Genomic DNA, 17,191 nt, shown 5'->3' on the forward strand with positions numbered 1-17,191 from the left:
TTTGACAGACTCAAATGCCCAAGAAAAAGTTGCAGAATCAAGGGAAAGACTTAAACCATTTTCTCAAGTCCTCTAAGGTCCAAAGGAAACATTCCCTAATGGTTTACAAAGGCTGGCTTCTGCTATTAAAAAGGAGTATATCAGATCCATCAACGACAAAGACACTAATCTTTAGCTTTCAAAAATGCGAATGCTGAATACAAGGAAATAATTATACCACTGAGGGCAAGTTCAGCATCAATAGATGAGTGCATTAGACATACAGTTGGTGTTAGACCTTGTTTGACTGATATGACCTTAATAGGAGAAGCTGCCACTAGAAGCCTTGAGAAGACCCAAAATTTCAAATATCTTAATTGTGATGAACAGAGTCATTTCAAAATAAACTACAGAGAAAATCAAATTAATCTCAAAAGAGAGCCTATGCCTTCTAGAATATGTAAAAGATGTGACAAACACAGATATTAGACTAGAAAATATAAAACAAGAGACAAATGAGACAACACTTTAACAAAAACCTCCTGGGGGTGGGTGGGATCTTGCAGGTCCCAATGCGAGACAGAGTTCTTGTCCTCAGACAAACAGTGCTGCTCTGGAAACAGATATTGTGAGACCAGATAGCAAGGTTGAGAAAAATTCTACCAACAAATCAAAAAGCCTAAAAAGAAACCAAAATGAATATTTTGACAAACCGTTATAGGAGATCAAAGGCCTAATCTAAAAATATTAATAAACAATAATAAAATTAAAAGAATGGTCAACACTGAAACAGATGCTACCATTATATCCCCCAAATCTTGGCCTACAGATTGGCAAATTCAAGTAAACATCCAATTTCAAAGAGTTGAGACTTTATTCCAAATAAAACAAAGCACCAAATGGCTTACATATACAGGGCCTAAAGGTAAGATAGAAAAGTTAAGGACATATGTGGCTGTTATAGCCATAAATTTATGGAAAAGAGATCTGTTACAATGATAAAAAACCACAAATTAATATCCCTTCAGTTTCAAAGACTAGCCACAAAAATGGTCAGGATCCTAATTAAAAAAGTCAAATTAGTTAAGAAATGTTATCCAAGAGAATTACAGACTATCCAAGCTATCCATAAACAATGTCAATAATAATAATAATAGATCATAGATAATAATAAATAATAATAATACAGGCACTAGAATAGCTAGTCCAGAAACAACTAGAAGTTCAACATATAGAAGAGTCCACCAGCCCTTAAAATTGTTCAGTATTTGTCACTTAAAAAAAGTCAGACAGAGAAGCACTTAAAGAAAGGTAACATCCTTAGTCATCAGGAAAATGCAAATCAAAATGATTCTGAGATTCCACCTCACACTAATCAGAACGGCTAAGAACAAAAATGCAGGTGACAGCAGATGTTGATGAGGATGTAGAAAAAACAGAACACTCCTCCATTGCTGTTGGAAATGCAAACTGGTAAAACCACTTTGGAAATCAATCTGGTGGTTCCTGAGAAAAATTGGAAATAATTCTACCTAAAGACCCAGCTATAACACTACTGGGCATATACCCAAAAAAATGTTAAAACATATAATAAGGACACATGCTCCAATATGTTCATAGCAGCCTTATTTATAATAGCCAGAAGCTGGAGACAACCCAGATGTCCCTCAACAGAAGAATGAATACAGAAAATGTGATACATTTACACAATGGAGTACTATTAAGTAATTAAAAACAATGACTTCATGAAATTTGCAGGCAAATGAATGGAACTAGAAAATATCATCCTGAGTGAGGTAACCCAGACACAAAAGAACACAAATGGTATCTATTCATCAATAAGTGGATATTAGCCCAAAAGCTCACAATGCCCATGATACAACTACAGACCATATGGAGCGTAGGAGGAAGTAAGACCAAGGTGTGGATGCTTCAGTTCTGCACTGAGGGGGAAACAGGATGATTGAGAGAGATAAAGGGAGAGGAGGACCTGTGAAGGAGAGAGGAGGGGGGGGAGGAAATAAGCAAGGCAATATCAGGTACTGGAGGGGATGGGGGAGAAGTACAGAGAGGGTCAGGAAATCAAATAAAAATATGTAGCAGTGGGAGAAACTGGGGAAAGCCACTGGAGGGCCCCAGATGCCAGAAAAAATAGAGGTTCCCAAGACCCAACAGGGATGACTGTAGTTGAAATGTGCAGAGAAGGGGAAAATATGTCCCTCATCAAGGGATGGGGCCACCCACCCATCTCGAAGTTTTTAAACCCAGAAATGTTCCTGTCCAAAGGAAAGACAAGGACAAAAAAATGGAGCAGAGACAGAAGGAAGGACCATACAGGGACTTCCCCACCTGGGGATCCATCATGTCTGCTGACACCAAACTGTGACACTGTTGCTGTTGACAAGAGGCACTTGCTGAGAGGAACCTGGTGTGGCTGTTCCTTGGGAGATCTGGCTAGCAACTGACCTATGCATATGTGGCTACTTGGAGCCAACCATCAGACTGAGCTCAAGGACCCCTGTGGAGGAGCTGGTGGAAGGACTGGAGGAACAGAGGAGGATTGTAACCCCATAAGAAGAACAGCAATATCAACCAACCATACACCTCAGAGATCCCAGGAACTAAACCACCACAAAGAGTACACATGGAGCGACCCATGGCTTCAGCTGCATATGTAACAAAGGATGACCATGTTGGGAGTCAAGGAGAGGAGCAGCCCTTGGTCCTGTGAAGACTCAATGCCACAGTGTAGGGGGATACCAGGGTGAGGGAGGCAAGAGAGAGTAGACGGATGGGTGGGGGAGCACACTCATGGAGGCAGGGGTTGGAGGATAGGATAGGGTGTTTCAGGGGGAAACCTCGAAGAGAGATAACATTTCAAATGTAGATAAAGAAATTATCCAATAAAAAGAAGAACAAAAAGAAAAAAAGTTCTGCTACAAGAAATGTTAAATAACCCTACCTTGTGTCAATATTTTGTACAACAGTCATTAGAGATGATTTGTAAACAATTTTCCCACTTCATTATTTATGATTATATAGATGATACCCTAATGGCTGATTCAGGCATAATTATCCTAAAAAAGAATATTTGATAAAAAAAAAAAAAAAAAGAATTGTCTTCCTGGGAATTATAAATCGGCCCTTAAAAAATACAAAGAAGAGATTCAATTAAGTTTATAGAATAAGCCTACAGAAGGTTAGGGCACAAAGTGTACAAATCAAAAGAAATCAGTTAAGGATACTTAATGATTTTTAGAAAGTACTAGGAGCTATTAACTGGCTGCGGCCTACAATTTATTTGGCTACTCAAGAGCTAACAATTAATTTCAAACCTTACAAGGTGATAAAGTTTTAAATAGTCCAAGGAAATTATCAGACAAGTCTGAAAAAAAGAGCTCTGATGAGAAAGAAATTACAAGATACATATCTAGATCATATTGATCCAAAATAAGACAGCATCTTAGTTATTTTGCCTTCTACTCGTTCTCCTAAAGGAATTCTTTTACAGAGTGATGATTATATCTTAAAAATAGATATTTTTTAACATTTAAACAGAGTAAGAAATTAAAAACCTACATAAAAAAGTTCTCTAAATTGATACTAAAAAGAAAATGACAATTAGCTGGAATGGATCCAGCTAAAATTGTGGTACCTTTTTCTAATACAGAGATTATCTCATTATGGGAATAAGATGAGCATTGACAAAGAGCATACAGTAATTTCTAGGGAGAAATTACAACAAATACCCTAAAAACAAATGACTTCAGTTCATAAACAAACTAATTAGATTCTCCCTCATATAATTAAAAAAAAACTCCAATTTCTAGAGCCCCTACACTTTACACTGATATGAGTAAATCAGAAAGGCAAGATAGAAATCAAAAGATATAAATAAGGTGGCTGAAAGTCCTTATAAGTCAGTTCGAAAATCTAAATTATATACAATTCTTATGGTCTTATCAGATAGAGACTGCTACACTTATTCAAGATGATTCTAAATTGACTTTACTATTTATTCAGCTACAACGAATGATCAGAAATAAGAGTCACCCACTATATATAATGCACATAAGATCCCATACAGGTCTACCAGACACTCTGAAACAAGGTAATAATAAGATTAATCAGCTATTAATAAAAGGGTACTAGAAGCTTCAAAATTTCATAACAGCATCATGTTAACAACAAAGGTTTAAAGAAAAATGCTCTATCACTTCACAACTAGCAAAGGAAATTATGAGAAAATCTCCTACATACTCATTGTATAACCAAAATCCATTACCTACAAGAAGTAACCCTTAGGTAAACTAAAATGCATAAATCATGCTATAAACACATATTCAAAGTTTCAATGGACAATTGCCTTAACTTCAAAAGAGGCTGATTCTACAATCACACATTTGTTAAAAGTTATGGCCATTATAGGAATAATAAATTAAAATGGACAATGTTCCAACATATGTCTCTAATAAGATAAAACAATTTTTACTTATTATAATACAAAATATGTTACAGATATATCACATAATCTAACAGGACAAACATTGTGGAGAGATCTAATCATATTGTAAAAAAGATATTTAACAGACAAAAGAGGACAACAGACACTCCCCCCCCCGAGATAGACACAATACTTTATTAACTGTAATTTTTAAAATGCTAATGAACAAAAACCTATGATTACTATTTCAAACTACTAAACTAAACCAGCCTGTTTATTTTAAAGATGTTCTATCATTAAAATAAAAAACAAACAAAAAACTGTGTTATATTGGGAGAGAGGTTATGCCTATATTTCTACAGGAAAATAAAGTTATGGATTCCTTCCAAGTTGATAAAAACCAGACATGACAAAGAGAGAACCCCTAAAGACCTGTATACAGAGACAACTCTGGGACTGGCTGAGACTGAAATGTTTATATACAGCCAATAGCTCTTATGAAGCTCAAAATTCTCATGACTTATCATTATATACCATCCTTTAAGATGACATAAATAGAAATGTATATTGTAGTTTGATTATGTGATCAAACTAATCTCTAAAGAAATGTGAATTCTTTAGATTCACATTCAGAGATACTAAGATTCTAGAATCTTCCATTCCAGCTCCTTGCTTGATTCTACCTCAAGTACATCAAATCTGTTTCCTCTAAAAACTTACTTCCAAGACATTTTTAGAACAACTAGCTCACCCATTCAGCCTTTCAAACTGTTACAATCAAGACTTCAGCTAAGACATAAACTTTCTTGACACATAGAGACTAGACAACAAATAATGTCAGCTAGCTTTCTGCTAAAAAAGTCAATTTTCCTACTTCCTTCTGGGCCCTCAGAAGGGAATTCTTCACACTAATTCAGCTATAAACAAACAAAAATCATCATGATGCCAGTTTCTCAGGTTCGGGTAGATGGTTCTGGTAATTTAAAATTATAGATATATCATTTTTAAGAGATAATTAACAAATATAGCCATCTTGGACAGGGAGAAAACTAGAGAGCTTAGACTCAAAGATTTCTACCTTTCCTTTCTTCTTGTCTTTCCTTCTTTCTTAAATGAAGGATAAGGGTGGAAAAGAAAAGAGGGATATATTAGTATTATGGAAAGTAAAGAAATAGACAAATAGGGGTAGAATATAAAATGTACTCCAGCAAATTTTTGTATAGCCATAATCTTACATTGATAGAAATCTTTTTATTTTATGCAAAGTTAAAGTTATAGTTTCTTACATTGGTACAGAATGTGTATATTGATAAGGTTTAAGGTTTTCATTGGTATAAATTTTGTATAATAATACAAAGTTTAAAATTAACATTGTACACTTGGATAGGTATTACGCCTATGTAAATCATTTAAGAATACAAAGACTTAGACCCAGTCCTTATAATAGCTGCTATTAAAAACTGTTTAGGATGATTAAGTAATACAAGCTAATAGTCAGATAGTGAAACTCATGGTCATATTAGATTCTAATTTAGTTAATTACAACAAGTGTTCTTAAGATTAGTCAAATAGTAAATAGTTAAGAATAATCAATGTTTGACAAATCAGTTATAATAGATAGTCTTCAAAAGCATCAGAGATCCACAGAATATGACATTTATTTTATTTTATTACTAAGATCATTTGACTTGTGTACACAAAAGACATGTACTCCCAAGAGTATCTCCATTTGGCTTCAAGGAAGATATTGAGCATCATTACCTCCAGAGAGAGTTTCTTCAACTGTGACAAGATAGCCACTGGGCAAGAATTACCCTAATGCATTTACAGACAAAAATAATGTCCAAAAGAGTACAAACAGATGTGGGACAGTCAATTGCTAAGCTCTGCCAAAATAGAGTATGAGAGTCCTTAATAATTCCTGCTTCTCTTAGGGTCTATCAGATGGTTCTGAACCAGAAGGCTGAAGACAAATGCTCCAATGTAATAAAAAGTCAGGAGACTGTCCAGGCTAGCTGTTTCTATAAATTGTATACTATTAGAAGCTATGTTTTTATACTTCCTACATATTCAGGTAATATTTAGTTTCTTCTCAGATATTTGGTGGGATTCTAGACTAGTTATAGTCTCATAATTGAACTTAAGTTGTGTAACATTAAAGATGTTCCAAATTTGAAAGAATGGATTTTAGAAGGTAATAAAAGTTAAAATCAACATAATTCAGACATAGAAGTTAAACTCTAAGTTAGGATAGATGGTAGAGTACTTTATCTAAATTGACAAATATGATGGACTAGAAGTAAAGTGTATATCATACTTTATAGTTTACATAATTGTTATGGTTGTGATTGATTTGTATCTGAGAGAGTGCTTTTAGCCAGATAAAATGGAGAAATGTTGTGGGTTGTCCTGGTGCTGTTTGAATTCTGAGGTAAATTCTGCTTCCTAAAGAGGGGTGGCCCCTGATGAGCAGTCAATCATGTACTGAGGCAATCTCATGTAAACATTCTCTCCATTTACTGGTCAATAAGGACTAGAGCCTGCCATTGGCCAGTGGGGGCAGATAGACAGAGGAAAACAAGAAGGAAAAGAGAGGAGGGGATGGAACAGAGGGAGGAAGAAGTTCATTCTCTTAACTCATAGTGATGTCCTCCCAAACAGATGAACAAGGATCTATTTGCATTCTTCCAGTTCAAATGTTTCTAAAACAACTTTCAACTGAGTTGTGCTTTGATAAGCATTCTTAGTTGAGGATGATAAGGACAAAGAGTATTGTGATTCTGCCTTCCTATTCTGGGCTACAATCTTCCTTTCATCTTTGGCCCTTCACTAAAGTTGGCCTCCAGGTCCTTTCAGATATCATCAAAAGTGAAAAAAAACCTGTTCCTTACAGGTTTCCTTTTTGGCTGGCAGAAGCCACCAATTTTTATGAAAGCAACTACATGATTTAAGTTAGTTAGGCCTCCTAGTAGGATCAGACTCAACCGGGGTTTCAATGGCACATCTTTATAGACTATGTACTCACTGTCTGAGTAAGATCATCTCTTTGCCTTTTTATCTGTCAAAGCTGAGTGCTCTGTTCCATCCCAATATTTTCATTTTTTCCTCAGTGTCACTTGATCCTTTCTAAATTGCCTCAGTCTTGCTTGGGAAGCACTTGCAGATTGAAATTTACAGTCACTGCTAGTCCTACTTTCATCTTTGACACCCATACTCCTTTTGATGACTCAGTCAATTCCATCTGCTAGAAGTCTCCCATCCTTGGACCAATTGCCATCTTCCCCATTAGTCTACACACATTCTTCTACTCTTTCTCAATATTTATGCATTGCTGACTGATGTACCCATAAAAACAGTATACACAATGGAGTACTTCTCAGCTATTGAAAACAATGACTTCAAGAAATTCACAGGCAAATGAATTGAACTAGAAAATATCATCCTAAATGAGGTAACCCAATGACAAAAAAGACATGGTACGCACTCACTGTTAAGGAGATATTAGCCCAAAAGTTCAGATTCCCCAAGAAGTTCAATAAGAAGGATGATCAGAGTGCAGATGCTTCCATCCTTCTTAAAAGGGGAAACAAAAATATTCCCAGGAGGAAATATGGATACAAAGTTTGGAGCAGAGACTAAAGGAAAGGCCAACCAGAGACTGCCCTACGTGGGGATCTAGCCCCTATACAGCCATCAAATCCTGATGCCAAGAAGTGCAAGCTGACAGGAGCCTGATATTGCTGTCTCTCAAGAGGCTCTGCCAGAGCAGAGGTGGATGCTCGCAGCCAACCATTGAACTGAGAACTGGGTCCCCCTTGGAGGAGTTACAGAAAGGATTGAAGGATCTGAAGGGGTTTGATATCCCATAAGAACAATACCCACCAACCAGAGCTCCCACAGACTAAACCACCATCCAAAGATACACATGGACAGACCCACGGCTCCAGCTGCCTATGTAGCAGAGAATGGCCTTGTTGGGAATCAATAGGAGGAGAAACCCTTGGTTCTGCCAAGGCATGATGCCCCAGTGTAGGGGAATGTCAGGGCAGGGAGACAGGAAAGGGAGGGTGGATGGGTGGGGGAACACCCTCATAGAAGCAGGGAGATGGGGGATGGACAGGAAACTGGGAAAGGAGATAACATTTGAAATGTAAATCAAAAAATCCAATAAAAAAGAAATGTAAATAAATGAAATAACCAATAAAAAGTAGAATGATGGGGGAAAAAAGAGTACCTAACGTTCTCAGGAAACCAAATGGCCATAGTAGAACTCTCTACATACTAAGTAGATAAAAAACCTAACACTGCACTATCCTACACAATAGTCACCAGATACATTTGACAATTCAAATTCTAAATTCAGTTAAGACTTAATATCACTTAAACTTGATTTGAAGTTCTTACCGGCAGTAAGTATTCAAAGATTACTTACCATATTAGAAAATACAAATATACAACATTTTTATCAATACGAAAGTTCCTTTTGGATAATGCCTTCTTAAAACTTTCTTTTGATAAATAGTATCAAAAGAACAACTATCATCTCCAAATGTCTAAAATGTCTCTATATCAATGTGTAAACCTACTCTTTTATTGTTTCCTCTTTTTTTCTAAACCCCTATTACTATTCTCTGGCTGCCACAGTCTTCAAGAATATATAAACAGATTTTCTGCCCACATTCCTCGACTCATTCATTTTTTACTATATAGCTCACAGTGGCTTTCCAGAGAGTAAACCTAATTAACTAGTCGCCTACAAATTCTCTTAAGGAGTTTCCATTTATCTAAATAAGGATATTTAGGAAAATTTGGTCTATTAATAAATTTAGGACAAGTTGGATGTCTCATAGCTAAACTACCTATGTACTGCCAAGAGTATGTTCACAGTGCCTCAGTGCCTCATACTCCCCTGTCATCTAACAATATAGAATTATGAAAGGAGTGTATAAAGATGGAAGCCTATTTTATGCTAAAATGCATATATAACCTAATGAAAAATGTAATATGCAAATCTGAAAGAAATTAGAAAAATGAGACTACATCTAAATATAAAGAAAATATCTGGCCTGCACTCAGAGCTGACCCTGTGCCACAGCTCTCTGTACCCAGATCCTGTGGAGGAGAGAGTGGATTCTCAGAAGTGAGGACGATCCTTTGAGAGCACAGGGGAGACCACCACTTCTGCTCATATTCCTGGCCCAGGAGAAACCTGTCCAGAGCCCTCTGGACACAGGAACCGAGGAGCAGTCTGGAACAGGATACTTCTGGTTTCTGCCTATGCCTGGAGCTGACTCTGTGTCACACCTCTCTGTACCCAGATACTGGTGGTAGAAGCCAGTCTCCAGGAATACTGACACACCTGAGAGCACAGATAAGACCACCACTTCTGTTCTGAGGAACCTGCCTGGAGCCCTTAGGATACAGGAACCAAGGAGCAGTCTGGGAAAGGATCCTTCCAGTTTCTGCCTGCACCCAGAGCTGAACCTGAGCCACAGCTCTCTGTACCCAGATCCCTCTGGGAGAAAGCCAATCTCTAGGAGTGCAGACATATAGGCTTACAGGAGGGTCAAGACATTGTCAGATAAAGCAAGAACAGTTAACACCAGAAATAAGCAGATGGTGAGAGGCAAGGGCAAGAACTTAACCAAGAGAAACCAAGGCCACTTGGCATTTTCAGGACCAGTTCCTCCACCACAGCAAGCCCTGAATATGCCAACACAGCAGAAAAGCAAGATTTTGATTTAAAATCACAACTCCTGATGATGTTATAGGACTTTAAGAAGGACATAAGTAATTCCCTTAAAAAAGTACAGGACAGCACAGGTAAACAGATAGAAGCCCTTAAAGAGGAAAGAAAAAATTCAACCAGGTGAAGGAATTGAATAAAACAATCCAGGATCTAAAAATGGAAATAGAAACAATAAACAAATTACAAAGGGAAACAACCCTGGAGATAGAAAACGTCAGAAAGAGATCAAGAGTCATAGCTGCAAATACCAATAGAATACAAGAGATAGAACAGAGAATCTCAGGGGCAGAAGATAACACAGAAAACATTGACGCAACCATCAAACAAAATGCAAAATGCAAAACGCTGCTAACCCAAAACATCCGGTATATCCAGACACAATGAGAAGATCAAACCTAAGGATAATAGGTATAGAAGAGTGCAGATTCCCAACTTTAAGGACAAGTAAATGTCTTCAATAAAATTATAGAAGAAAACTTCCCTAACCTAAAGAAACAGATGCCAATAAATACACACGAAGCCTACAGAGCTTCAAATAGATTGGACCAGAAAAGAAATTCCTCCTGTCACATAATAGTCAAAATATCAAATGCACAAAACAAGGAAAAAATATTAAAAACAGTAAGATAAAAAGGTCAAGTAATGTATAAAGGCAGACCTATCAGAATTACACCATACTTCTCACCAGAGAATAGGAAAGACAGAAGATCCTGGGCAGATGTCATATAGAACAGAACAGAAATGCCAGCCCAGGATACTACATTCAGCAAAATTCTCAATTAACATAGATAGAGAAACCAAGATATTACAGGACAAAAGCAAATTTACACAGTATTTTACCCCAAATCCAGCCCTACAAAGTATAATAGATGGAAAACTCCAACTCCAACTACACCCTAGAAAAAGCAAGAAAGTAATCTCCTTACAATGAAACCAAAAGAAGAGAGCTACACAAACATAATTCCGCCTCTGACACCAAAAACAACAGGAAACAACAATCACTATTTCTTAATATCTCTTAACATCAATGGACTCAATTCCCCAATAAAAAGACATAGACTAACAGACTGAATGCATAAAAAGAACCCAGCATTTTGCTGCATACAGGAAACACACCTCAGTGACAAAGACAGACGCTACTCAGAGTAAAAGGCTGAAAAAGAATTTTCCAAGCAAAGGGTCCCAAGAAACAAGCTAGAGTAGCCATTCTAATATTGAATAAAATCTAATTTCAACCAAAAGTTACCAAAAAAAGATAAGGAAGGGCATTTCATATTCATTAAAGGAAAAATCCATGAAGATGAACTCTCAATCCTGAATATCTGTGCTCCAAATGCAAGGGCACCTACATTCATAAAAGATTACTTACTAAAACTCAAAGCACACATTGCACCTCACACAATAATAGTGGGAGACTTCAATACCACACTCTCACAAGTGGACAGATCATGAAAACAGAAACTAAACAGAGACACAGAGAAACTAACATAAATTATGAACCGAATGGATTTAACAGATATCTATAGAATATTTCATCCTAAAACAAAAGAATATACCTTTTTCTCAGCACCTCATGGTACCTTCTCCAAAACTGACCATATAACAGGCTTCAACAGATACAAGAAAATTGAAGTAATTCCTGCATCCTATCAGATCACCATGGACTAAGACGGGTCTTCTATAACAACAATAACGACAGAAATCCCACATTCACATGGAAGCTGAACAATGCTCTACTCAATGACAACTTGGTCATGGACGAAATAAAGATAGAAATTAAAGACATTTTAGAATTTAATTAAAATGAAAGCACAATATACTTAAGGGACACAATAAAGCAGTGCTAAGAGGAAAACTCATAGCTCTGAGTGCCTCCAAAAAGAAACTGAAGAGAGCATATATTAGCAGCTTGACAGCACACCGGAAGGCTCTAGAACCAAAGGAAATAAATACATCCAAGAGGAGTAGACTGCAGGAAATAATCAAAGTCAGGACTGAAATCAACCAAGTAGAAACAGAAAGAACAGGATGGCTAAGGTGAAGCCAGTTCAATGTGTTAAAGAAGCAGCTGCAGTTGTCAAGGAGACCAGTGCCACTGAAAAGAAACTTCCTGCTCTGCTCTGGAACTATAGAGAGGAACCCTAAGGATAAGACTCGACTACACCTTTTCCTTTTAGAGTGAAAGGAGTTGTTTGCTTCTAGGAAGTGAGCAATTACCTAGGGAAGATTCTTTTCCTTCACATCCCAGCTGCCATGCCTTCCCTACTATTACCACTCAATTCTTCTAGAACCACAAACTAAAATAATCTTTTCTTTTAAAGTTGCAGTCATTGTGGTATTTTATTACAGCAACAGAAAAGTAACAGCAAATGAGTAACATGAACAAAATTTTTACTTTGGAGGTTGTGGTTTGGAACTATAAAATACAGTAATTAAGGCAAGAGAAATGTTTTGGTAGTTAATTAAGGCTGCTCTTTCAGAGATCCTGGGTTCTGGTCTCAGACTCCACATGGCAGTTCACCATGGTCTGTAATTCAATTCCGAATCCAAGGAATTCAATGCCCTCTTCTGGCTTATGTGGATACCACATGTACATGGAGCACATACATGCATACAAGCAAAAGATTCATATTCATGAAATTAAAAACAAATTATTCTTTAAAATGCAAACACAATAATTTTGCCCTATCCCAAACCTCAGATATATACATATATACAACCCAGAGGTCCTGTTTGAGAAAACATAACCTCTAGCTGCCAAACATATTTTGCTATACAAACAAACACAGCATCATTCAGCTCCCATGGAGACATAAAAAGGCATTTGAGCATTCTGAACTAAGCTGTAAAGAAATATTGGTGACCTATTTCTGTGGTAGTACTTGGGTTTATCTAATAAAAGTAAGACTCTGATTGTAACCATTTAGACATGTTCCGAAGCCCACATAAGTAGGGTCTTGAGCTGACTGGCTGTGGACATGACTGAGCACCAAGAGTGGTGGATGTATCATCACTAGACCATTAAGTATAGCTTGAGCTCTCCCAAGCACAGAAATAGCTACTGGTCTTCAAGATGGGTCCATTCACATAAATGACTCTATCTCAGTGTTAGACCTAACTAGGGTCACTCCAGACTGTCAATACACCGATAACAGATCTAAACTACAAATTTGTGGTAGATTCATGCTGAGATACTCTAAGTCAGTGGTTCTCAACCTTCCTGATACTGCAACCCTTTAACACAGTTCCTCATGATGTGGTGGACCCCCGACCATAAAATTATTTTTATTGCTAATTTATAAATGTAATGTTGCTACTGTTATGAATCTTAATATCCGTGTTTTCTGATGGTCATAGGTGATCCCTGAGGGAAAGCTCTTTGACTCTCAAAGGGGTCACAACCTACAGTTGGGAACTGCTGCTCTAAGATGTCACATTATAGCAAAGTGGGAGCAAGGCTCGTGGCTGAACTTGTTTGTGCGGCCACTGAGATGAAGTGTACAAGTGCTGTAGCGCATACATATTCAGGCATTTCCTGCAGATCTCTCTTCCTGCCCTGTGCAATTACTCCCCCGATGACATTTTTTCTTTAAATCTTACTTCAAAAATTCTTCTGTGCATGATTTTTCACCCAAATGGAGTTTCTTCCTCGCCCCAGAGTTGTTAATGTTATAAATCAAAACAAATATCCCTATAGATTAAATTATGGTTTTGTTTTTTTTTTTGGCAGCTGATGCTATTTTATAAAAGGTCCTAAAGTCACATAAGTCAGTTGCCACTCCAGGCAGGATTAAAAAAAGCATTGCATTTAATAATCATGGGTTTAAATCACCTTTACTTATATACAAGAGCAGTACACAATAAGTCAGATGGGGTTACTATCATTCCTGCTCCAGTGAGTAAAGCACTCTACAATTAGAGAGATTTCTAATAATGTTCAGTGGCTCCTGCTTAGTTGGTACTTAGATTTTCTACTTTAGCTTTCCCCATTCTTAGTTTTTATTCTTCAGTAAAAACCAGACTAATGCCGTGTGTGTGTGTGTGTGTGTGTGTGTGTGTGTGTGTGTGTGTGTAAACTTAGAAACAATAGAACACACACACACACACACACACACACACTTCTAGGCAAGAAAAATCCATCTGCCTAGAATTCCTGACTCCACCCTTACACTTTCACTGGACGCAGACAGGAATATGACATTTCCTGTGAACTTGCAGAGAAGCAGGGGAATGAACCACCTCCCTTGCGTGCATGGGAAGAAATGTAAGAGGAAATAACCTTCCAACCTGGAAATACACATAGCCTGAGTCACTTGTTTTAAAGTAATGGCGATGGTCTCTGTCCTCTGTAGTTGCCTGGAAAACGTTGAAAGAAAAACTTCCAGCCAGAAATCAGGGCCTTGGGTTGTTGTGTAGTTCATTTAAATGATTTTTGTCCTTTCATCGAAACCTGAATGTGAGTCTTCCCTCCATCCCCACAGACATGTGGCTATAAGTAAAGCCCAATGAATAGAGAAACAATAATAGGAAGAGTTGAGTTAACCACAGAAAAAGAGACAACTGATACATGACTGTAAAGGACAGTCAGGTGTGCAATATGCAAACATCACATGAAAGCAAATTTAAAAGCAAAGGCAAGTCATCTCAGGTGACAGGAATTTCTAAATCTTTTAGCAATGACTCTATTAGCACCTGAATCTTGGGAAATACCTAATCATATTTATCAAGGCAACGTCAGCCAGGGCTTAATCTTGCTTTGGTTGGCACTTCAGCTGGCATACTTTCGCACAGTGATGTCAACACACAGAGTGGGGCTTTGTTTGGAAGAGCAAGCTCTTAAACCCTTGTCGGTCATATATTTTACAAAGGACCTGTGAGTCCAGAACAATGGGCAGCTCGTCTGTGCTTCATTAGTACTCTTGTCTTCTCCTTTAGACAGTCTCTTCCAAGGACTTCAGGAGGAATCTAGTTATTCAAAGCCCCCTTTAAGCTGAACATGGTGTCATGGAGTTTTCTGTTTCAAAGAACTGACTGAGTTGGCTGGCAAACATTTCACTCTCCAGAAATGTGGAAATTAACTATAATTCTCTTTCACTTTGAGAGTCATTGGTATAGAAACAGATGCAGCTAAGCCAGGTTAGGATCAGCAAAGAAAGATATAACAATGACTAATGGGTTCAAAGGTTCATATTTAATGTAAGTCACAGAGCAAGGTAGAGTCACTGTGAGGAACATTGATAGTACTCAAGACAATAAGGAACTTAATTACACTTTTTAAGTTTTTAAATCATAGTTGATAAAGAAACACAATTTTAGTTATTAGTTATATGCCAAAGTGTACTTATTAGTTAGCTCATATTTCCCAAAGTAAATGAGGTATTCATCAAAAAATGCTTAATTCTGTTGACCAATTCACACATTAGAAGCATTGATCATAAAAACTCAATTCCCCAATGTAGAGAGAATCTCTTACAAGCACCACCTGTCAATAAAAAAGCCCACGGCCAGTGAGTTGAGGCAGGAAATAGGAGGTGGGACTCTGGCAGGAAGAGGAGGATTCTGGGAAATAGCACAAGAATAAAAGGAGATGTGGGGAGAGATTTGAAAGACAGGCAGAGGAAACAGACTTAAACCAGCAGATAGATGGACTCAAGGAGACACAAAGAGAGGGAGGAACCAGGACTGAAGAAGAGGTAACTACCCCAGTAGTAGACACAGAAGAGTTTTTTTTTCTTTTTTTTTATCTTTATTAGACACAGAAGAGTTTGAATGGGTTAAATACATTATAATAATTTATAAGCTAGTCAGGTAATGAGCCAAAGCTTATGGCTTAGGCATTTTATAATAAATAATTAATCTCAGAGTCATTATTCTGGGAGCCAGGGTTGGGAAAGAAAAAAATGGATTTAAAAAATTATTTTAACACCTGAAAGTACAATTTCCAAAGCCTCTTATAACATCAGTATCCTAAATGGCTTTGTTGTGACAATGGAAATATATTTAAACACCTTTTGCTATCAGTTTAACAGAGCCTTATGTAATAATAAACAATAACAGCAAAGAGGGGACTCAGTGAGCCCAGACACAGGGACCATCCAACAATTAGTACACCATGGATAGGAATGAAATGTCTTTTATGCTCACTTAGCTTTGAGTTACTATAACAAAATACCTGAGATAGTTCACTTTAAAAAAAAAAAGGTTTACTTAGCTCATTTAGAACCTATGATGTTAGTGTGATTACTTGGACAATGGCAGAGGTATATGTGCTTATAACACATACCAGGGAACCAAGCAAGGGGAAGGAACAGACAAGAGCCCATAGCCCTCGTAAGATGCTATCCCAATGGCCAGCAATTTACCACAGGCCCCACCTCAAAAACATTTTGCAAATTCCTCATAACAGCATCCTGGGAACTAAGCCTTAAACCTGTGGAGACACCTCTTGTCCAAGTGATAACAGATTGCAAGAATGCTCTGAAAGAAGCATGTTTATACCTCTTATGGACCAAATGAAAATCATTGAATTTTATTTCATAATTTTATTTTTTTACTTTTGTAAAATAAGCATCTGATAACCTGAAAGGGAAAAAGGAGACAAAGGCATCTGCATGTAGTACAACATCTGTCCAGGTGTGAGCCTCCCGACTCCTTCAACATCTGATGTTATATTTATATGTGATGTATGTGCTATATGTACACTATATAGTGTATCTACTATCTTGTTTGTGACTACCCTCTGGTTTTAAAATTTTTTTAAAAGATGATACCAGAAGCAAAACATTGAGACATCAGTAGAATTTTCTGTAGAATGTAGTGTAAGAAGTGAGGCAGAGGCAAGGGAAGGGACAAGAACTGAAGACAGTCAAGTGCCACTCCTCGAAAACTTACTGAAACTTATTTACCAATGTGTGTGTGTGTGTGTGTGTGAGAGAGAGAGAGAGAGAGAGAGAGAGAGAGAGAGAGAGAGAGAGAGGGAGGGAGGGAGGGAGAGAGAGAGAGAGAGAGAGAGACTAACA

The sequence above is a fragment of the Rattus rattus genome, chromosome 17 (assembly GCF_011064425.1).
Source record: "Rattus rattus isolate New Zealand chromosome 17, Rrattus_CSIRO_v1, whole genome shotgun sequence".
NCBI lineage: Eukaryota > Metazoa > Chordata > Mammalia > Rodentia > Muridae > Rattus > Rattus rattus.